General features: G+C 35.3%; 1 long non-coding RNA gene across 1 annotated transcript; it reads left to right on the forward strand.

The window, feature by feature from the left end:
* Positions 1 to 1,624: 1,624 nt before the first annotated feature.
* On the forward strand, positions 1,625 to 11,438 carry LOC129256749 (uncharacterized). Its single transcript, XR_008584088.2, has 3 exons — positions 1,625 to 1,765; positions 3,525 to 3,603; positions 11,322 to 11,438. It is a non-coding gene; the product is annotated as an uncharacterized LOC129256749 (long non-coding RNA).
* The last annotated feature ends 12,863 nt before the right edge of the window (positions 11,439 to 24,301 follow it).

Consider the following 24,301-nt stretch of genomic DNA (forward strand, 5'->3'; position numbering starts at 1 on the left):
GACTTCTCGCCGCCATTTTGAATGAGTCTGTAGTGATTGGTAGAATGCAAGACGTCAGGAGCTTGGGGCTTATTATGTTGAATCAATGATAGATACGAGGGTTTTCTGAAGCCAGGAACAACTACATGACTTTATTCATTAGACATCTTAATAAAAGCCGCCTTGCTTCAAGACGCAGTATTATCGAATTCAATCCTCTTTTCTATACATTCAAGAATGTTGCATTATTTTGTTATCGAAATTATAATTAAAATTATAATTAAAGGGGCCTGCGCTTGATCCCGTGGGCTGTTCTATTCACTTCGTATAAATTTGGGTTTTAGTAATAAAGAATGTAGGTTAAATACATTAGTTGTGGCACAAAACTGTGTAAAAGTGGTCGTCAGGGGCTATTAACCTATTGCCAGGCGTTTATCGGATGTATGCATTAATTTGTAAATATATTTTGCATCTGGAACATTCTCTACCTCTGAGTATACTTAAATTTATTGATTTCATTTTTCTTATGTTTAGCTCTTTATAGTCAAATATTAAATTATAATGTTTGCTCCAGAGGCAAATGAATCTCTGTTTAGTATAGAACTGTTTTAATTTCTTTTTGCTATATTTCCTGATAAGAAGAAATGATTATCATTTTTAAACGCATTTTTGTATGCCATAATGAATCGTCTGTGACATGACTGTAATGTGATTACTGACTAACACAGCGGAATACCTCACACGCGCGTACACACCACACACCCACTCACACCACATACACCGCATATGCGCACAATCCCGCTGCGTCCACCCACCCATACACACTCACAAATATTCATGCAAATGGTTTCTGCACTTCCAGTCAAGTTCTACAAATCCTTATTGAAACCATTTTGTCCAGCATGTCCAAGATTTGTCAATGATTACATCAATCTGAAATGGAAAAGGATGCCAGTGGAGTTTTTGTTCGAATGTTTAATTCCTCAATGTCAATAACTTATTCTATATTTGATTTGCTTTATAAATTATCAATGGCAGCTGTATCGTGTGAAGCATCTAACCAGTGTCACCAAATAACTTCCTTTACACGGATGCTGGAATACAAAGATGGCGCCATACCCGCATAACATGATAGTGATTCATTTAATAGATTCAACACTCTCAATACTATATTTTTTTCTACCGACTCCCCCCCCCCCCCCCCTCTCGCAGCTTCACTCTCTATCTCTCTCTCTTTCTCTTTTCAATTTTCTTTCTCATTCTCTTCTGTTATACACTCTTATCCCGTAAATGGATTAAATGCGAAAGAATATATGTATGAAAATAACTATGTCTTTCATACTACTTATTGCGTATTATACTGTATTCAATTTTTCTTCTATAGAAACTGCATTTTTATATGGATATTGAATGGTGTGTTGGTTGGCATGTTGCCATAGTATATGTTGTTATAATTGAAACTAAACAAGTTTTTGTCTCAATGATTCAATACCATTCATTTCTTTGTCATGACATAAATTTGAGAAGACCTCTGACTAGTCGTTATTCTCACGTCTGGTTTCGCAAAATAGTTATATAGTTGAAGTAATGTGCTTCGGTAGGCTCAATTGTACTTATATTTACTGTTATATTTTTGTTTAATTACAGGTTGTAGGTATATACTATGGAGCTAAGAGACAATACGAGCCAGTACCAGGAAAGACAATTGATTGGCCGGGTAGTGTGATTCCACCTGATACTCCAAAATGTGGATTTGAAAATGAGTTGTGCCCACCTACCGATAACAGTAAGTAAAGACCTTCCATCCGAAATCTCGAGGTGTTCTGGGAGGATTTTTCTTCCAGTTGATATCCTCTCTTGGTTGACACAATTTTAGAAAAGATTACGATGAAATTCCATACCCCCAAATCGATTTGTATGCAGATAGGCGGTGAATCTTTCCAAAATACCCGAGTGAGAATTCGGTCAACTTTGGAATGAATGCATCGGTTATGTGGGACAGAGTATTTGTTAGTGAATAGCAAATTGGGCAGTATGTGCACCAAATCCTAGATATAAGATTAAAAGCTTACTAATTACCCACATTTTAATTTTCCCGGTCACATCCAGATTTTTCTTTATTCCTTTTCCCGTTTTTTCAATATCGGAGCCTGAGGAACACCGTTTAAGTACAGAGCTATGCCTCTGTTGAAATAGATAAGAGAAACCTTTCAAATCGTCAGTTTGATAGTTTTATTGTTGTCTTTTTTATTGATTCTCCTCAAATCGGGGACTTTAATGTTTAAAGTTTAATGTGCTTTAGATTAGAAAATGGTGGAAATTGAAACAAAATATTGAAACAAACACAATCAAATTAAATTTGTAGGCAATCGCTTTCAAAGTTGTAGAATGATGATCTTTTTTTCTTAAGAGAAGAACTGTCATGGTGAAGAGAAATCTGTCATGTTCCGTAATCTATTTTAATTCGATTATAATTTCAATCAAAACCGCGTCTTATCTGATGTTCGTTCTAATGGATCAAACGTTTCATCAAAACGTGCGATGATTAATATATGTAGTAGTCGGGGTATGGGAGACAGGCTACTGATTTCCTCTGGGACAGTGCCGCTATATGTCAGATTTTAGAACTAAACTTCATCAACCTGCTAACATCAATTAAGATATGCAATCATCTCGATTCATTGGTGGATGCCAATTAATGGGCCGAAACTCTACGATCGACAAGTGAAACACTCAAGAATGCTCAACACGCACGTTTTTTCCACGTTGAAAATATTTTTAGGGGAAAAGAAATTTCGAAGCGATTAAGTGACGTCTTTCACTTTCCATCATGATCTATAATCAGTGACATGAACGGTTTATATTGCACCGAAGATTTCAACAATAATCTTAATTGATTAACGTGTTTCAAATCAACTAAAGTTTGCTATTAGTATGTGACTGGAATTAAAAAAAAAAACTCTTTCGAAATTATTACTTTAAAATATTGACATTTTCATTTCCCTGGTGGCTTATATATACTCTTTCAGCATATTTTGCTGTCCTTTCATTAATAAAGATATTAACCAAGAATTACCTTCGAAGGTGAAATAAACTTAGCGCTGCTCCCTACGTGGTTTCACTTGTCTTTTTCATTATATAAAAAATATAATGAAAAATTCTTGCATCTTGTTTTTTTTTTCTTGTACAATTTGTTTTCCCCTCCTGTCTTATTATGTTTAATTTAATGCACATATAGTTTGCTTCATCATTCGATAGATATCTAAAATAAAACCTATAAAATCATGCAGGATTTGATAAAGCACACATCTTTTTAGAATATCCCAGATATCATATTGCAAGCAGGGGCGTTTTTATAAATTCAGTTTGCTATGGAAAGAAAAGGAAAAATATTTTTAACTTCATAATGTATTGTGTAGATTATATTGAATAGGATAGCTGAAATAAAGCAAATATTATGTCATAATTTTTACTTGCTCCAACAGCTTACTGGAATACGACACCTCATATAATCATTACTTTAACATTTTTTTATTTAACCCTAGGTCCAATGACTCTTTGGATCATGGGTGCAATGGCCATTATCATTCTGAGTGCTGTTGTCATTATTCTCTTTGTGTTGAGGTAAGTCAAAGATAATACTTTCCATCAAGTCAAACTAGGGATAGATGATGAAGGGTGTTTCATTAAAGTGAAAGAGTGATAATGGATTGGTAGTTGTCAGACTATCTACTCAATGAATGGAAGAGTCTTCTCAGCTTCTGGATTCCCCATAATAACTGTAATAGCTGGGATGACGACAAGTTCGTGTTTGCTTAACATTAGAATGTGAGTGGGTATAAGACGTGTCATACTCACTTCAGCTTTACCTTAATGGCATTGCTTCCCAAAAGGGTATTGTGATTGGTGTACACCATTCTCATGTTCATTTACCAAAGGGGTTCATGTTGCAAATTTTGACAATTAGAGGGCGAGAATACATGTTTGCCTGAACCACTAGCAGATACAGGGGGGAGCCGCCCCGTGCCCCCTCCCCCTTTTAAGAGGCACAATTAAAATTGGTAATGTAAAGATGGCGTTAAAACAGAAGCCCCCCCCCTTTGAAAGTGAAACCCTTTTTTTGCCTGAAATTTCCTTATTTTTATGTTGAAAACCATTTTTCCTCGGTAAAATGTGCACCCCCCTCCTATTTGGAAAATCCTGGATCCGCCCCTGGCCTGAAGGTAGGCAAACCAGGGTTGAAATCATTCATGAATAGAGATACCATGTTGGAGTCATCCTCTAAACCCAGCTCTTCTTTATGGTGATATCCATACAACTAAGGAATTACATATCATAGGACAAAGTATATTTTCTATGTATCAAAGTAGTATTTGAGCATCAGTCTATAAAGAAAGAATAAAACTAGGCTTTGGCAATTTTGAAACGTGTTATAACTTCGCATCACCAGTAAATCATCATTTTCACACATCATATATATACATGCCATACAAACTGTTTCAACCGAGTTTAATCATCTATGTAAGGCTCTCAATTCAAAAATAAAAATAGAGTGATTCGACTATCATGTTACTTGGCAATTCAATCTTATATATTTATATAAATATATACGTCTAAACAAATTCTGTCTCATTGTTATTCTTTCATCAGTTGAAAAAAAATAGTCAAAAGACTTCTTAATTTTGAAATTGTTTACATCTTATCACCTCAGTATATCACATCTGTGATTTATGAATACACTGGGTATTCAACTCCATTCTCTGGTACTTAAACGTGTGGCTGTGAAACGCATTTCCTTAAATTATTAACATGAATGTTTCGGCATCGCTCATTGATGTTATGGCGTCATTACAATTACCTGGTCAAGAATTTAAAGCCGTACCAGGACACTTTTATCATCGAAAGGGTGCATATCTGGGCATTTTAAAGGAAATTTTGGTAAATTTATATTTAAGATTTGATTAAAAAGAAGAAAAATGAATCAATAATTATGTTACTGAATTTTTTTTTTTCGAAAGGGAGACAAATTGTATTACCAAGAGGAGATCAAGAAATGGTGAATGTATATTGTCTTTATGAACCCTGGGATTTCTTTTTAAAAGAGTTAAAGATCAACTGAACTTCTGATAAGTACATGGCCTCATCCCTTTTGCATACCATCCTAGATGCACAGTTGTCATTACTATTTTAACTATAATGCATAAAAATCATCATACCATTCTAGTGCTGCTGTCAATTCAATGATATATCACCATCACTAACCAGACTTATTATACAGGGGCTTGAAATAGGGCAATCAAGATTCCGTTCTCTTAGTGAATAATATGTGCATGTAAAACGGCACACGGGTTTAAGTTATAATTTTATCCCAGCATAAATATATTTAGAGAAAGGTTTTAAGGTTAAATATAATATGCGATATTTTACAAATCGTCTTCTAATTGTCACCCCTGTTTCATCCCCCTTTACATGTTCCCGTAACATTGAATAGCATTAGACTATAGAGGCGTTTAGATAGGGGTTGGACTAGGGGCTCTATACAAATGATTTTCATATGTAATTTTTACCTTTGAATATTGTCACTAAAGTTTAGTTTATATGCGAAAAAAAACAATAATCATAAATAAGTGCAATCATAGCTTTAATGAAAGCAATGTTCCCCTTTAAATTCTACAATTGTGTGGGGGTTTTTTTGGGGGGATGACTTGCCCTATGGCATTACACTTAATATATTGACTCTAACTTTGTGTTATTTTGTGCACCATTTTATAAACTTTGCAATTAAAGTCACTTCAGAATTCTGTGAAGAATGCCATAATATTTGATTGTTATTTTCCTTATTATAGGCCTATCATTCCTTGTTTATTTTGAGTTCTTTTAAACACACTCCTTATACTAATGCCTCTTTTACCAATCATCGTTTCTACAAGAATAATGATAGGTGCCCCTTTCTCTCCGACTATAGCCATATGATTTATTCAATTATATAGCCATAATTCCCTCAGGTAACGTGTCCTCTCTATTGGTATTCGCATGCGCCTTTTCTTAACAAAAGAGTAAAATGCCTCGATTCACTTTGTATTATGTGTAGCTATACTTTAGTACACAGCCCCCCCCCCCAAAAAAAAGGGAGATTTGATGTCCTCCACAGTTGTTGCAGTTTTACCAATATTTATTTCATTGATCTCATCCAATGTGTAACATAATGGTGATTGTATAATGATGATAGGTATTTTATTATTCATAATAGTGTTTTCATAGATAGACCAAACCCTATAACTGCATGCAAATGTCCTAAGTAATAGCAAAATGTAGAAATAATAAAAAATATAAATAATGATACTAATAATGGTAATGATAATGATTAATCAGCGATGATCTATTTGCTCGCTAGAAATGAGAATAAGAATGCAAGAAAAGTTAAACTTTCAAAATATACAACAAATCCATGACGGAGCCATAATTATTTGCAAACTTTACTCTTTAAATGTTGTGTTGTTATTTTTGTGTTTCGATATAAAGTAGGATAAAATCACTACAAACAAATATGTGTGAAAAGGTTGGGTTTTTTTATTTTTCAAGTGGACCACAATGTTTATAATTGCATGTGACAGCGAACCTAGAAAAGCATTCATGCTGTACAAATATTCCAAGCGATGGCATATCCCTTCTTCTTTTGGCTGCTCCCTCCTTTAATGCCAGGCTGTTATTCGGTTGCATGAACCTCCCCCATCATCATCGACTTGAAGATGGCTGATAAACCATTCCGACTAACTCTTGGGAATGACCTCTGACAATATCCCGACGTCTGCAGTCAATCCCTGTACACATAGGTTCACGCCTTAACCAGACCAACAAGATGGCACATAGAACCATGAAAAGCACTCTTCAAGAAGCCAGTGTTGGTGCATGCCATGGTGGTAATGATGAGATTGGCGCCTTCATTAAATGCATGGGTTCATGGCGGGTCAAATTCACCCAATCTAAATTTGGAAATTTACTGAGCATTGATTTTTCTTTCTCCAGTGACATGCAACTTCATCACAATATGTCATTTGAATACAGAATGGGATTCCTTAACAAATTTTCATAATTTTATATCAGATGCGCCTCATTCATCAATTTCGTTACGGAGACTATTACTATAGAGTAGTTTATCTTAATATTTATCCAGGGTTTACAGGTATTGTTTTATCGCACCATTTTATTATCTTCGACAATTTTATCGATGGTGGTGAAACACACGATCTTTCAGTTTGAACATAAATGCATTGATGAACTGATATCGTATTTCATCCCCCAAAATGAACCGTTTTAAATCAAGTGAGGAAAGTAGTCTCACTTGCCATTTTTTTGTCCCAGTGACACGATTCGTTGATTTTTGATAAATCCACTTTATTTGTCGTAGTGGGTTTTCGGTCTCAATCATTCAAATGTGGTCGTAACTTCGGTCTGGAAAAAATATTCTTGAAATATTAATGAAAAGTACCTGGTGAAAAGATCTCAAAACATGTACCATAATGTCAATAAAAACTCAATTATTGATACCACAGGTTTTGTATTGTGCAAATGAGACAATACAGTGAGGGTAGAACTGATAAGTATATGCTCATCTAAAACTGACAAACAAGCGTCATGATGCTGACTACTTGCATGTTATATTTCAAATGATATTACTTGCATTGTGCAGATCCTGATACTAAGTATTATAAACGAACAAAATTTAATGCACGAGCACATGATTGTGCTTCATGGGTATATCTTCTACAATTTTGTCTAAGCACTGATCAAAATTGATGACATAGGATAAAAATGGGCCTCATTTTGTGACTTGGTAGTAATGTTTTCATTCATTGATGAAAAAAATACTTTCAAATTGATTTATGTAATAACCACGAGCCTAGTAGTCAATAGAGTAATTGGTGATGGAATCGAACCCCATCCATCTCTGCTTCCAAGAGAAGGTGATTGCACTCGTTATCGGAAGATGTACGTAATTCAATATATCTCAATATTGCAGTTTATTAATTCCATGGGATAGCCCCTATATAATGAGAAACTTATGAAAATCTCAGAATGACTCGATAGCAAATGTAGAAAATCAGCCAGACGCGTCTTATACCCCCATCTCACTAGATGGCGATTCCACTGCGATCGTCAAAAATCGACAAAGCGTGGTATAACGTAGCTTGATCGTGCCTTGATCTTTTCAATCTTCTCCGTCGTACCTTGATCTTTTCTGAAGCGGCAAGGATCGCCACCATCTTTATGGTCGCCACAAAATTTTGAACATGTTCAAAACTTACGTAGCGAGGTCGCGGAGGTGCTAAAGCGCATCACAATCGAGTCATGAGCGTATTACAAACGACATATTCGTAGCTGTAACGGAGCCCCAACGCATAAAGCGTAGTATAAGCGCATTAAAAGCGGCACCGATCGCCCGTGGTTTTCAGGCCCGTTTCCAAGACAATTCTGCTACGCTGCTTCCGTTTACAAGGCGACTGCCTTGCGCTCGACACGCTTCACGCAGCTTCCACCACGACGCTTCCTTCTTTGGGTGACATGTGGCCCATGTGGCACACGTTCTCAGCCCGCTACAGGCGTTCGCGTTGCGCTTTTGCTGCGCCGCTGATGACTGGGCAGCGATTGCGCAACAACCGTCCGCGCTGCTATAAAACGCCGTGCCGATGGTGGCGGATTATCATATTTGCAACAGATTACGAGGCGATACCACGGCGTTTTCAAACATACCTCCCAGAAAAAGGACCAGAAAAGGGAAAGCTGCCCAAGCTACCCCTCTTAGGCCGGCGGTCGAAGGGGAAGAACAAGGGGTTATGGTGGTGGTAGAGGAGGAGGAGGTAGAGGAGGAAGAGGAGGGGGTACAGGAGGAGGATGAAAATCTTACTGCTGAGCCAGCTGGAAAGAGAAAAAAGACGCTCACATGTCTTGATGACGAAATGGGTTACCTCTGCAGAAATAAATAAATTGATTATGTTTTGAAAATAAATTGAATTCTAACCACAGTAACAGAAGACAACATCAAATTTTGTTAATGATTCGATCACTAATGTATTGATTGGGAAAGGCAATCTTTAGGGAGATTCTGGCATTGTGCCCCCCTCCCCCTCCCTTTTTATGAGTGCTCTCACATCAGTAGACTACTTCTTGTCAGCAAATTTGAAAGGAATTTAACAAATATTTTTGAGTGACAAACTTTGTGGAAAAAAATAAACAGAATATCAAAGATTTTTATGCTCTTTTATGAAATTCTGGATGCATCCCTCATATTAATTATTAGGCTCAGCATCGACATCTTTTGAATGAAATTTTAAAAATATTGTATATTATGACTTAGGTGACAGCCAGGATCGGACCCTGTATCTTTTTGGCCTCCTCCTTCTCCTGTCCTCGCATTCAACTTTTAACTGATGTGTTTTTAGAATGCCAAGATGTATAAGTCCAACCAAATTCTGGACATCCATGTTGGTCGGAGGTTGGCAATCGACTGAAAAATGTGTCATGTGCCGCGATTAGTATGCCGATTGCTTGAAATCGTTTCAAGAGCCCATCATGAACGTAACATAATCGCTTCATTCGTAGCACCACCGTACCGAGGTCCTAATTAGCGTATGAGCCTCGTTGTACGATCGCTTTGATCGCAGAAGCAGCGCATCACATCTGCCTCGAATCGTCGCAAGAAAGTGGCATCGTCGTACTTTCAGCGTATTACCATCGCCTTCAGCGCAGGTCGGTCGCATAGAAGTTGCAGTGCAATCGTCTCGCAGGCTAAAAATAGAATTCGAGGAAGATTCTGCTACGATTTGCGGGATTTACACAGATCGCCATGGTCGCCACGATCGCCTTACGGTGAAAGAGTAGTCTGAGTTTTGTTTTCTGTTAGTTGCAATCCCCCATTCACATGTAGCCTGTTCATTGCATTCCTTCCTTCTTATAAGCAGAAAGCATGATGGAGAGTGGGTTGAATCTATATGAGGTTAGGAAACTGATTAAGAAGGAGAGGTAGATTTAGAATGTAATCTAATTGGTAATAATGTCATTACAGTGGATCTCAGAAGAGCTTAGGGGAGCCAAACAATTAGGTGCATCTAAAAAAGGATTGGACGGGTTGAATAAGGGATCATCGAAACTCATTCCTAAGATGTCTGTCGTTGGTAGTGATTCTTTCTTCGTGCCCTATTTCAGGATGTGGTGTTTGAGCTTTTGCTAGGTAAAAAGATAAACAAAATAGTGACAGTTCTGTTTAACCGTACAAACCAATAAAAAGATAGTGAGATCTTCTTATCTCACTGAGATAAGAAGACACATGCCCAAGAAAATTTTAGAACAGATGCACTTCTTTCATGGTCATACGCACGGGGGAGGAATCATTTTAGAAAATGCAAAAGTGTCCCCACTACAAACTCGCTCACCTCGCTCCATGGCTTTCGAGTTTGTTAAAAAAATAAAAATTACGCGTCACCCCCCCCCCCCCCCGACGGAAGTAAACTCTGCGTAAGGCCAAATTTATTTGATTAAAGTAAAAAAAAAAAAAACATTTGAAAAAAAATGCTCGCGCCATCAACATCGGGTCATCGCGTCCGGTCGCGTCACCCGACCATTCGAGAAAAGGGCCCTCTAAAATGCCAAAACGTCGGGTCCAGTTTACCCGATGTTTTGTAAAAATTGTAGCCAAATATACAGAAGGTCGGGTAAACTAGATGTTTTGGGAATCTAGGGGGGGGGGGGCTTCTAAAAAAAGTCAAGTTACGCGATTGCCCGACCGGACGCGATAACCCAATGTGAGGGCACAGCCCATAAGAAGTAAGCTCCGGTGAAAATACAGACGATAGTAATTATTAAAATGCCGCTATGCCACCCACTGCCTTATATAACAAATGACCATCTATATTTTGTTTATTTTAAACCATATTTAGCATCATAATAAATGATGAGGATACAGTGAGATAAGGGAATGCAAAGCATTCTACAAAATATACGGACGGAAATTGTCTAAGAGAAATCTTGAAAAATATTTATGACCGATAATTGAGTGAGATATCATATTGATAATATGAATTTGTTTATTTGTTTATTAATACAGATGTATATATGCATATGTATATTTAGTTATCCCTTGTTGATATTTATGTTGATTCTTTGATTCCTATTCGATCATTGAATAACAATTATAATATGGACTTTATTTCAGCATGGTTCGTTACATTATTTTGTTAAAGATGTACACTTTAATGACAAACACATTGAAATAATAATTTTACCATCTTCTTTTTTGTATGTATGCTACAATTTTAATTCTTTTCATAATTGTTTTACTATTTAAGGAAATATCGGTTGGAGAGAGAATTATCAAACATGTCATGGCGAATACGATGGGAGGACATTAGTTTCAATAGCAAAGGAGATAAGATGCGTAAACTTGGAAGTCGGATGAGTCTCGCTTCGGTAAGTAAAACAAGTGATTGATAATTTCAGCAAAATTGATCATGGAGAGGACATGGCGAGCGAGGATATTTGCTATTTTTAAGAGCGAGTATGCACATAATATTGAGCGTGTAACTATGTATAATATCACAGCCACACCAGCTAAAGTGATACCAGACTGACAATTATCATTGACATATTGGATGGTTGGTGTGTTATAACAGGGGAGTGTTTCATCAACATTTTCATCCGACAAGTTGTCAGATCTGACATCTTTCTCTGATGTTGATTGGCTGAGAGGTACTGTTACTATGGTAACTGTCGGATAAAATGGGACTTGTCGGATAAAACGTCCGACAAGTCCTTTCATGAAACGCCCCCAGGTTGTTGCAGGAATTAGGCTTTAATGCCAATCTCAACGCCCCCTTAAAATATTCCACACTATACCTTACTAATACCGGGCAACTGTGATCGCGTTTATATTGAAACAAAAAAGACGAGTTCGACACGGCACGCGAATCGCGAACGGAAGTAGGATAGACGTCACAAATATATTCCGTGTCAAGTTGACTTAGGTCATGCGCGTTCGACACGGCTTTCTGTTTACACACGACAAAATGGGTGAGTATGACTGGCTCGCGGCAGGGGCGGCGGAACGTTTTTTCGTTTGGGGCGGGCAAAGCCAAAAGGGGCACCTATATGCCAAAAGTGCAATTTGGTACAAACGGATATTTTCACCATGAGATTATCATCTGTGTGAACAAGTTGTGTGTTTTGTTGTAATTAAAATGAGCAAAGTCTTTTTTAAAGTGATTTCTGATTGATAAGATATATATATATATATTTAGGTTTTATTTTGCGCGAGGGAGCGTAGCGAGCGAGCGGTATGGAAGAAAATTCCAATCTGAAGTTGTAAAACTTGCTTTTTGGTCAATTATTAAAACGGCATTCTTGCGAGATGTTGCGAGCGCGAATCACGAGCTCAAACTTTTAGAATTTCATGTAGTACGATATGAAAAGTAAACATTCCGAGCAATTTTTGTAATCATGAAAAAGGATGTGAATTTAACTAAAGAATTAACGCGAGCGCAAAGCGCGAGCAGAAACTTGTATATACTGACCAGAAAAGGAGCCTTTAAAGACTGCATTTAGTGACTCATGAATAGGATACGGGCTACATATCTCACCAATCTAATAATGCGAGCGCGAAGTGCGAGGTGAAAAATTCCGGAAAAATTGTGATTTTCTCACCTGAAAACTGGATATTGTGAGCACTGTTCGTAAGGAGGAACAGAATGACTACCTTAATAAACAATAATTGGTGCGGGCGCAAAACACGAGCCAAAAATGTGTGATATTCCAAATTGGACATTCTAAGCATTTTTGTATGAACAGGATGAGTATCTTACTAAACAATCATTGATGCGAGCACGAAACACGAGCCAAACATGTGTGATATTCCAACCTGAAAACTGGACATTCTAAGCATTTTTGTAACCATAAACAGGACAAATACATTATACTAAACATTTTTTCACCTAAAATGTTTGTTTTACTTCAAAAAGGGTATTCATTTTGAAAAAGGGTACATTTCATTTTGAAAAAAGGGCATTTTCCATTTTGAGAAAAGGGCATTTTTTCCTACGGGGAAATTTGGGGGAGGGGCACTTGCCCCCCCCCCCCCCGTTCCGCCGCCCCTGGCTCGCGGGTTCAAACCTTCGATTTTGACTGATCGAAAAAGCCGTGTTCGAAACGGCTCGTGGATCACACTGATCGCGTTTACACAGCATGAAATTGCCGTGTTGAGCACGGCTCGCGTGTCGAACCCCGAGCCGAGTCACTGTGTAAACACGGATCAAAGAACATCCAATACAATGTAGGCCTACATTTTCGAAATTCCTGAATGGGACACTCATCTGCATAGGCTACAAAGAAATTTTCTTCATAATAGAATGGTTTCTCAAAATGGAAACTACTGAGAAAATGACTAAATATCAGAGCGCTTGAGCTCAAAATAGACAAGTTCATAGTTTTAACCTTTATTTTTTGCAGGAGTTTTGAGTTCAGAGTGCGGGAAAGGGTATTTACCCCCCTCCCCCCCCCCCCCGCCTCTCTCTCTCTCCGCAGAACCACGCCTGTTTACATGGTTTAGGGGTATCTTACGCGATATTGTGTGTAGAATACTTGATCATTATTATACCGTTGCCTTGTTTTGCAAAATAATATTTACATCTTGTAGAAGAAAACAATTTGTGCTTATGGTCGAACGAGTCACTTATACTTTCATTTCAGTCTTTAAAAAGAAAGAGAGTAAGATTTTCTTTGAATGAATGACAAATTAAATTGTTGTTGGCCTTGCCGACAGATATTTTTTATACGCTTGTGAGGGAAAGATAAATGGTGCAACTGGACATGTTAATGTAAGTTTCCCTTTGAACTGTGAAATTCCAATTATCTAAATTTTCTCTTCCAATTCAGTTGTGATTTTTTTAAAATAAGAAGAATGGTCATCGATTTGGTTTTCAAAAGATTTTCTTTTTTTTCTAGATCACCCAGAATTTATTGAAAAAAGATATAAATAACAATGAGCATAGTCAACCAAATGAACAGGAGAATATCAATCTAAAATAGCAGTAGCCTATATACTGCATTATACCTGACTGTATTAGTGAAATATTTTGTAGCAGATTATTTATCCTGGTTAATTAGTATGATTAAATGTTTTTTTCCCAAAATCTCGTTGTCACAAGTGCTCCAATACAACGCAATTGTCTCAATTCATTTCTTTTTTGCACACGTTTTATACAATTTTAAAGAAAGACATGGAGTGTTTGCATGAAGTGTGCAAACATTGATTCATTTATATTGACTTCTTGTGATGTCATGTTTCCTATCAGTACACGATTCGCTCTTTATCAGGAAGTAGCATTAGGAAAACGCATTCACCTGTAATAGTTAACAATAGCAAAACTAATGAATGACCTTGTTATAGTTGTAATAATTGATCAACAATTGGACGATGGTTGACCTTCAGGACTATGAAGTATTTGTTGTTGTTGTTGAGTCAGTTGGAAATTGAATTAGAATAAAAACCAGCTTGATATTACTCAAGCATAACTATAAATGCATACTTCACGCTTTCAGACCGTTATCTTTGCTTGAATATTTATTTCAATTTTCTCAATTATACAAAGTCTTTATATCAATAGCACGACGAAATTTACAATGGAATGTCTATGCATGCCAATCAAGAGAGAAGGAATAGGCATTGTCAATCACTTTATGCCATGAATATTACATGAGTACGTCTGACTGATCTTCACCTTCCTATTCCATACATAATGCACATTACCCAACATTTTCACAACTCTTCATGCAGCAAAAATGGCGTATCTTGTGGATCTTTTCTTGCAACAATCAACAGATTCAATCTTTCCATTACAGTAACCTGGGTCACCTCTTTAGAGACTTGAGACATGTTTCAAGGTAATACCCGAGATTGATATCTTAGTCTGTTGACCTCAGAAAATAACTTATTTCACTGAATGATTCAGTAAAAAAAAGGAGAAGAAGAATGGTAAATTATTTTCAGTATCACTACTCCTGAGTATAGCGGGATGCATTACGAATAAATCGCGTAAAACGCATGTCTGCATTATTAATAATTCGTGCATTATATACAAATTTATCTTTTTTGACAACCATGCCAACTTTCCCTTGGATATATTTTCGTCATTAACAACCTACATTCCTTACCTTTCCTGTCTCAAACTCCATTTCAATCTCATCTGATTATCTTTAATTTCCTTCTGATCACTCCCTCTCGAACATTAAATTTTCTCCTCTACTTCTTTGTCTCTGTCGCTCTAGAGATTAGGCTTGAGTTTGTTTCTTTAAAGTCTTCAAAGATGCATAGCTCAACATACACAGTAGCATTGCTGTAATATTTAAAACCTATTTATATCTTCAGATTTCACAATAACTTTAGTTGACACTTCTAAGGAATGCTAGGATTCATCTTTCTTGTCATTCAGGATAATAAAAATGTACTGATAAAAATCATCGAAATTAAGTGACTGTGTATTGTAATGTTACGATAAGTACGATCTTATAATGTAACAGTCACACCACAGACCGATGGTATACCGATAAAGAATATGATCGGCCTGGACACGGTTTGGCGGTGTGATTACTCACTTGATTAATAATATCAATCAGAATTTCCACACACAGTGTTCAAGATATTCTATGTTCCCTACCATCTGTCAAATTTACTTTTCTTTAAACTGGGCATGGAGGCTCATAGCACCTTTAAGCTCAATCTGTGTGTAAATGGGTTTCTTTCTGGCTAGTACCTTCTTGATTGATCAAAGATGGGGGGTCTTCAAGATCCACGGGCTCCTCCTAATCACTTGAGTATTTCGGCGCCCACGTGACAAACAAAATCATTTCCACTCAAGAAATGTTTTACTTTTATCAATATAAAATTCGTAATGAAAATAATAAGTTGGATATAACTGCCGAAACGGGAAAGCAATATCACCTCATTATGTGGGTGCATTTCGTTTCATTTGCCAGGAGATTTGTCCATTTCGAATTCGTTCGCATATAGTCAAGATGGTATAGTGTGCACGTGGCATGGTACCTGAACTCATAAAAAATACAATTTTCTTCAATCTCAATGAAGTGGATTGTATCTCCTTTGTCTTCTTCTTCTTCTTCTTCTTCTTCTTCTTCTTCTCCTTCTCCTTCTTCCAGTATTTATTTATTATTTATTTATTCATATTTCACCAGGGTAGCCCATTCAACAAAAGTTGATCTTCCATGAGGCCCTGGATATCAAACAATACAACTATATAGAATTAAAAACAATCAATGGTGATAATACATATACAATCATCAGACCATATGATATTGTTAAAATACAGACGTATAAAGTGACAACAGTATTAGAGATGATAGTTTATAGCATCAGTCCTGAAATGGGAATGGTATTGCATCCCAGTTGATCGGCCTAGGCAAGATTGAGGAAATGTCTTTTAACAGAGAGTTTTAAATTATTGAGGGTTTTAACATTTTTAACACTTAGGGGGAGACTATTACATAGAACGCAGCCATCATAATATAAAGCAGTTGTATAATAATCAGTACGGCATTCACCTATAACTAAATCATGATGAGCACTTTGTCGAGTATTTACATTATGAACTTTAGAAATTTCTTTAAAAACATTTTTAAAACAATCTGCTGATAAGTCATGAAGACATTTATAAATAAATATACACCTGAAGTATTCTACTCTTTTCTTAAAAGGCATCCATCTTAAACGAGTAAACATTTCATTAGAGGGGGTGTATATATTACAGTTTAAAATAAGTCTTGCTGCCCTCTTTTGCAATTTAGTCAACTTATCAATTTGACCTAAATATCTATTCCCCCAAATTTCACAACAGTAATCCATTTGTGTTTGAATGAGGCATACATATAATAATTTCATTGAAGCTTCATCAACATATATGGTTTGACTCTTCTGAGCATGGCAAGTCCTGCAAATACTTTTCTACATACATAGTCAACATGATTGCACAGTAACAAATTATCATCAATAATAACACCAAGACATTTAAAACTATTACACTTTTCAATTTTAATACTTTCATACTTAATAGAAATTGCACTATCTTTTAATACATTTAGGCTTTTATTAATTCCAATGATTATATATTTGGTTTTATCAACATTTAAACATAGCTTATTTAACTTGATCCACTTAGTGATTGCATCAAAATCATTCTGAAGTTTTACTTGTATTTCATAAATAGACGTAGCACTTTATAGGGTAGTATCGTCAGCGTACATTACTAACTTTTTATGATTCAAAACTTTTAACATATCATCAATATAAATAAATAAAAAATTAAGGGACCTAATATAGATCCTTGTGGAACTCCAAGGGAAATACATCGATCATTTGATTTAGCATTTTTTATCGCAACATATTGTTTTCTGTTATTTAAATACGAATCAAACCATGCTAAAGACAAATCACTTAAACCAATATTCTTCAATTTATTGAACAAAATAGACGTATTTACAGTATCAAAAGCACGTCTTAAATCAATGAAAAGTGCTCCTGTAATTTAACCTTTGTCTATAGCATTTAACCAATCATCAGTTAAAAAACCGAGGGCCGAAGCTGTGGAATGGCCCGGTCGAAAACCGAATTGTGCTATGCTAAGAATATTATTGGAAATCAAATAGTCATATAACTGCTGATGAACAATTTTTTCAAAGATCTTGCTTAAAGTCGGTAAAATAGAAATTGGTCGAAAATTGCAAACAGAATTAAAGTCACCTTTTTTAAAAAATGGAAAAACCTTAGCATACTTCCAGTTCATCGGAAAAAACACCGGATGCAAAAGATAAATTAATCAGCCTCGTTATCGAAAAAACGATAAAAGCTTAAGATTTTGATAAATATATTGCATCAATATCATCAGATCCTGTTGCTTTATTAATATCCAACTCTGAAATCAATTTCTCAACGCATTCTTCTTTAACAGGCTCAAAGTTAAAAACACTTGTTAAAGTCGGATCCAAAAAAGTATTAATACAATTATTTTAATCATTTTCAACATGTGCATTTATCTCTTGTTGGGATTTAGCATTAATTCGAATGAAATAATAATTAAAAGCATCAGCAATATCATTATCTGAATAAAAAACCATTTCATTGTCATATATACTAGATGGAACGGACGAACGTTTTGTAGGCAATAAAGATTTAAGACATTTCCACGTTTTATGCATATAAAAAAGCAGTATAGTGTACATAAACCTCCAAGGAGTATCGTCGTATAACGCTTGTCTGTACACTCTTTTAAATGTTGGGCAACATACTGTCCACATTCTTGGTAATGTATGTTGGCAAAAAAAATACAAAAAGAATATAAATATATATATATGTGTGTGTGTGTGTGTGTAAGAAATAATATTTTGTTTGGGGTGTGGAAAAGGTTTTGTTTGTTTTATTTTGTTGATGTTGTGTTTTGTTTTGTTTTCGTGTGTGCTTTATATATAAAATCTTTATTCAGATTATTGTATACTTTCTAAGAATAAACATAGAGACTTTTTTTTCTGTATTGTCTTACAAAAGTTGGAGGAATGGATATACATGTATAAGTACTTTTCTTTATTATGGGATAACCTCTTCACTTCAAAAAGTCTGCACTTTTGATTTTTCATCATACAATACGGTATTATTATACAGTAAATACATGTGAAAGTACGAGGTTTTTGTTATTGGTATTATGGGTTATGATAATATTTGTTCGAAAAATTTATATCAAGATGTAAATTATTTCATTTGTTATATTGCTGTATAAGTGTACTTCACTTTAATTTGCATACATGTATTTGATTTATTACCCTTGTATGTATGAAAAATGTAATAGTATCTGAATAAAGGCTAAAAAAGCAAGAAAAAAAAATGTATATATATATATATATATATATATATATATATATATATATTCGTGGCAATTATCCAATTGAGCAAATGTATTACCCAATTCGGGCAGATTTTAACTAATAGTTGCGTGGACAGTATGTTGCTCAGGGTTGGTTAAAAGTTTGACATTTTTGCCCAACTATTTTAAGAGTGTATAACAGCTGATTTAAATCGGTAATTGCTCTTATTATTACTATTCTATTATATTCCATACATCGTTGGGTCTTATACCAACTTGGGTTTAAGTGCCATTATAGCCTGTGCCATTATAGCCTAATATCCAGATGGTTTAATATTCACTGCGTCTACTTAAACATGTTAAATGTCCCATTTTTAGATGAAAGTCAGAAATTATGAGTATATAGCCTAAATTTAAATTAGACAAATTGTAAAAAAATAAAGGGCTAAAATGCAATAAAACCAAATAATAGACGAACTATAGGATTAGACAATAAGGGGTGAGACCAAATGGAAGTAGACAAAACGGATGTAAATTAGGTGAAGATGAATGAAACAAATGACCAAGTCAAAAACAATAAAGATATTAAATGTATACTTAAGTGATGTAGCCTTAATGTAGACTTCGAGTTCCTTTGATAAAAATCATAATTATAGAGTAAAACAAGACGAAATATTATATTTGCGTACTTAGGTTATTAACGATATGGTATTTCCTTCAAAAACTTATTAGATTAAACCAAGGTATTCACGTAAATAAAACTAATCACAACGAATATCGTGTAAAATGATTTATACCATGCATGAAAGAGATTGATTATTTGTTATTAGTATTATAATTAGTATTACTATTATTATTGTTTATTATAAAGGTATGTTATTTCCGCACCGTTACTGAAAAGCAGTTGCCCAAACACAATGTAATAAACGAAACATCAGTGGTTTGCTGGATAAATAATTTTATTCCATTTTATTTCATTTACAGGTTTAATATCGTGCTTTAGGCGTACAGTTCTATATAAGCTAATTGAGTTCATGTTGGGTAGGTGTGGTCAGATTCAAGCTAACTGGAAAAATCAAACTATCGCACATGCAATAAACATGTTGAAATGAATCCGTTCGGAATTCTAAGGAATTACCACAAAGTATTGGTGTGTTGAATAACATATATACAAAAAAAAAAAAAAAAAAAAAAAAAAATCAGTAATGCATATTAAAGAGGGTTATAATACACTTGCTTATGATTTGTTTGGGGAATATTTAATTATTTTCAAGCATATATACTTAACTTTCAGCAAGTTATTATGTCACACTATTTTGTTTGTTTGAATTATAAGCGAAAATCTTTGTCTCAATAATTATTCATGCACTAAGACTACTTAAAATGACATTATACAGTATTTATTTATTTTCCTATTTACGTATTGATTATCATGTTTAAGATTCTTTCAGCTATTTTCCGAAATATCGATAAGAACAATGATGATGATGATGATGGTGATGATGATGATCAAAATAATGTTAATAATGATAATAATAATAATGATGATGATTATAATAATAATTACAATAATAATAATTAGAATATTAATAATGATTATAATAACAATAATAGCAATAACATTATTAATAATACATGCCTACGCACCTTTCCATATGAAGGCTTATAGCTAATGCATGGAATAGAAAGGATCCGTAAAGAGCGTGGTATGAAATTAAAATCATGGTGCAGAAAGGGTCGTTTTTTATAAGGGCCAATTTTATGCTTCGTATTTAATATTTCGATCGAGTAATTGAAGAGGAAATCGTTGACAGGGACGTGTATTAGTGGAATAATGTGTAAGGTGTGTGGTGTACTACATTTAGCATAGAACATGTGAAGGAGAGGGCATCAAATATATCCAAAGGAAACTAAAATAGAGGTTGGATGAGAGTATATGGGAGAGCGAGAGAAAGATATATAGAGAGAGAGAGACAGGCAGGGATAGAGGGTCATGGTGCGCGTGCGTGTGAGGGTGTGTGTGTGTGTGTGTGTTGGTAGGTGAGATAGAGAAGGTGTGTGGGTGTGTGTGTGTGTGTGTTTGTGAGAGAGAGAGAGAGAAAGACAGATGTGATGAATTTTGATATAAAAGAGGAAGCCCTAATGTTATTTTTGTTTTATACACCTTTCTACAAGAAGTGAATAGAGACGAGGTGTAAAGGGATGAAGCAGATGTCTGGCGATCCACACGCAAATTCATTCACACCGCTGTACATGTGTAATTCCATCCTTCACTTGTTACAGTCACACCAAGGGACTAACACCAAGTCGACCGGTAGTATGCCATCGGAAATAAGATATCTTGCCGGTCTGGACTATAGGTTTCGTCATTACGTCTGTGCCATTAGTTACACACCCATCCTACTCTACCTCATTAACCAACATACTCTCACCATCATGGGCTGCTAATTATCCCTCCAAGTGAAAAGAGTAACCCATCAATGCTGAGCTTTTATTTTTAATCCACATGGAAGATACCTTGCCCACTGATGTTTTATAATTAGAGTGTTGTGAAGGTGAAAGGCACATACTACTGCTTTGTTTTCTATGGTTGTATTACAGTTGATGAGGATATAGCTAAGAAAATGAGTGAAAAGCGTACTGTGAGACTGACATGGGTTTATTGATCTTCACTGCAGGAAGTATCAAGACCTTAGGGGCTAGTGGTTAGTCTTCATCTTTATTGCATCTTCTTTGGTGAGGTTAGAAACCATATCAGTGTGGCTTACCATTTATAGCATTTAGAATGTCCTATGAATGGTGGTCTACGACGACGGTATTATTTCTTTATCTCTCCCCCACCCCGTCCTTCCCAAAACCAAGGAGCTGTTGGAAGCTCCTTGCCAAAACACATTTTCATTCTGTCCCAATGAACTTAGAATTGTGTCATAGATTTTCCTTCATGTAAACATGTTCAGAAGAGGATTCTTTTTTTTCTTTTAGTCTTCTAAATTAAAATTAGTCTCACTTCTGGGGCAAAGGTATGCAAAGATCATCATCCCTTGCTGAAAATGACTAATTGTCACATAGTATGCTCACAATGTCTTCACAACTTTACATCGTGGACTATCGTGGCTATAAAAAAAGATGTAATTCGCACTGTTAAAATGCTGAAATTGAACAGTGTGAATATAATGTTTTCCACACTATGAAACTATTACTTTGGAGCATTGTCCTTTCTCGCAGGTGAAATATTAGGTGTTATGTTTTATTAAACGTTTATTGCCAAAGTTAATGTCTGTCCATGATGTTCAGATCTATTATAGATGAAAAATCTCTTTTATGTGTTCCTTTTCGTTTTTTCGTATATCTGTTTCTGCTAAATCCAAATAATTTCTTGTGATTAATGTTCCGAATATTCAGTCAGTTGTTTTGATGTTAAATCCAAATAATTTATTTTGATTAATGTTCCAAATTTTCATTCAGTTGTTTTGATGTTGGAGTCTTAAAACCATGGGCGGAAATCTGTCCCAAAAGGTAGGGGGGACCAGGGCCTGGAAAATTTGATAAGCAAAAAAAAAGTTATCCCCAAAAATGTAAGGTCATTTTAACCCAAACAAAATTTGACAAGCAAAAAAAAAAGGATTTCACCCAAAATGTAAGATCATTTAGCCCAAAATACATGTATTATTTCGATTGTGAAGTATTTTTCTCCATCATAAAAGACCAAAAATAGTAGGGGGACATTTGATATTGTGTCCCCCTACTATTTTTGGTAGGGGGGACACGTCCCCCTGGGATTTCCGCCCATGCTTAAAACTAACCTTTAATCTAAGAGAGCTGTGTCTAGGAACTTATCGATCGACAGAGGGCAGACTTTCACTTTTCTGCACGGGACGAGAAGCAATTTTCGGCGATATACAGTTGATAATTCACAAAGTAACTATTTTTGCTTACTTGTTTAAAGACTATACATAACGACTTTCATAATGGCGCATTACGAATTCTACAGTAAATTAAAGAATATAACGTTAATTATAAATGCTCTGAAAAACTAATAGGCTCTATTTTTACATGTATTTTACCAGCTCTTTGAAAAGGGGTCTTCGACAGTCTGTCAACTGCTATGCAACCTTGAATAAAATCTTCCCCACGATATATTTGACGCAAGTCTGACTCTCTAAGTGTGACATATTATTTGGTCCAGTGCATAATATGTTCCACCCGAAAAATTCAGCAAGCATTTATTGAGGCGATTATCACTGAGAATAAAGAGGCAAGAGAAAGGGAAATGCTCATCCTCGTATGGTTTTGCCTTAATAATATTCCTTGATTTTAACATTATTGCACTTTTATTTGCCATTTCCACACTTGGGTTATTCGACTATAAAGATTTTAAATCACATTGATATTTGCCAAACGGCAACCAAATTGATACATTAGAACATTTTTTTTTTCTGTTAATAACATTATTTAAATTTGTAATATTGTAAAGTAGGTATTCCATGACTTAGCATACTTTAGGGAAATAAAAAAAATACACTTTAAGATGGAATAATATGTCAAAATTTCATTGAGGAATTGTAGCTGTTGTAATGATAATAAAACAGTATTTTTGCATGTGCTTTGTGTCTTTCATATTGGGTTAATGCAGAGAAAAGAATAGAGGAATCGGAATTTAGTTTGTTTTGTTGTATGTATGTATGTTTATGCCACTTATATGTTGTTCGGTCTGAGGGTCCGTATGTTTTCTTTTCATATATATCAACCAAAATTATTAGACTTTTGATATTATTGAATCATATAATCGTGAACACAAACGTCCACGATTACCTTGCTCTGACCTATAAAGTCAAGGCCATACATGGATTTTTCACTGATTTTTTTTCTTGCACCTCATTGCGTGTCATCTCACCGTAGTACAAATTTCTCATCAAGGCACGAGTGATGTTGTTCTATTTATAAAAATGAGTGCTATTGAAAATAAACGTTTTGTTATTATTACTCAGACAGGAGTACCCATTTTCTCGCCTTTATTCTGGAGAAAGGTAAGGTAGATGGGAGACAGGAAGGGGAGAGAAAAGGTTGAACATTTTAGTAGACTTATGAATACAGTGGTAGGAATGGTGATTCAGGAATTTACCTCTGGCTAGCCAAATATTTTGAAAGCAAAGCCTTCATATCGATCGGATCCGCCACTACCGAAGAATACCACGCGCCAATTATAGCACCATTAAACCCGGCTGAATATCCACCCACTATCACATTATAAGGCCTTTAAAATGTGTCATCCTATTACACATATAGTTTCTGGTTATAATATCATTCTACCGGTTTAGCTTAAAAGCTGCTATCTTTCCTAAATATTATGGAAAAGTTTCTTGTGATCTCTATGTGCCGATTATATGTTTTTGGTCAGCCCTATCCCACGG

Source organism: Lytechinus pictus, chromosome 3 (genome assembly GCF_037042905.1).
Source record: "Lytechinus pictus isolate F3 Inbred chromosome 3, Lp3.0, whole genome shotgun sequence".
Classification (NCBI taxonomy): domain Eukaryota; kingdom Metazoa; phylum Echinodermata; class Echinoidea; order Temnopleuroida; family Toxopneustidae; genus Lytechinus; species Lytechinus pictus.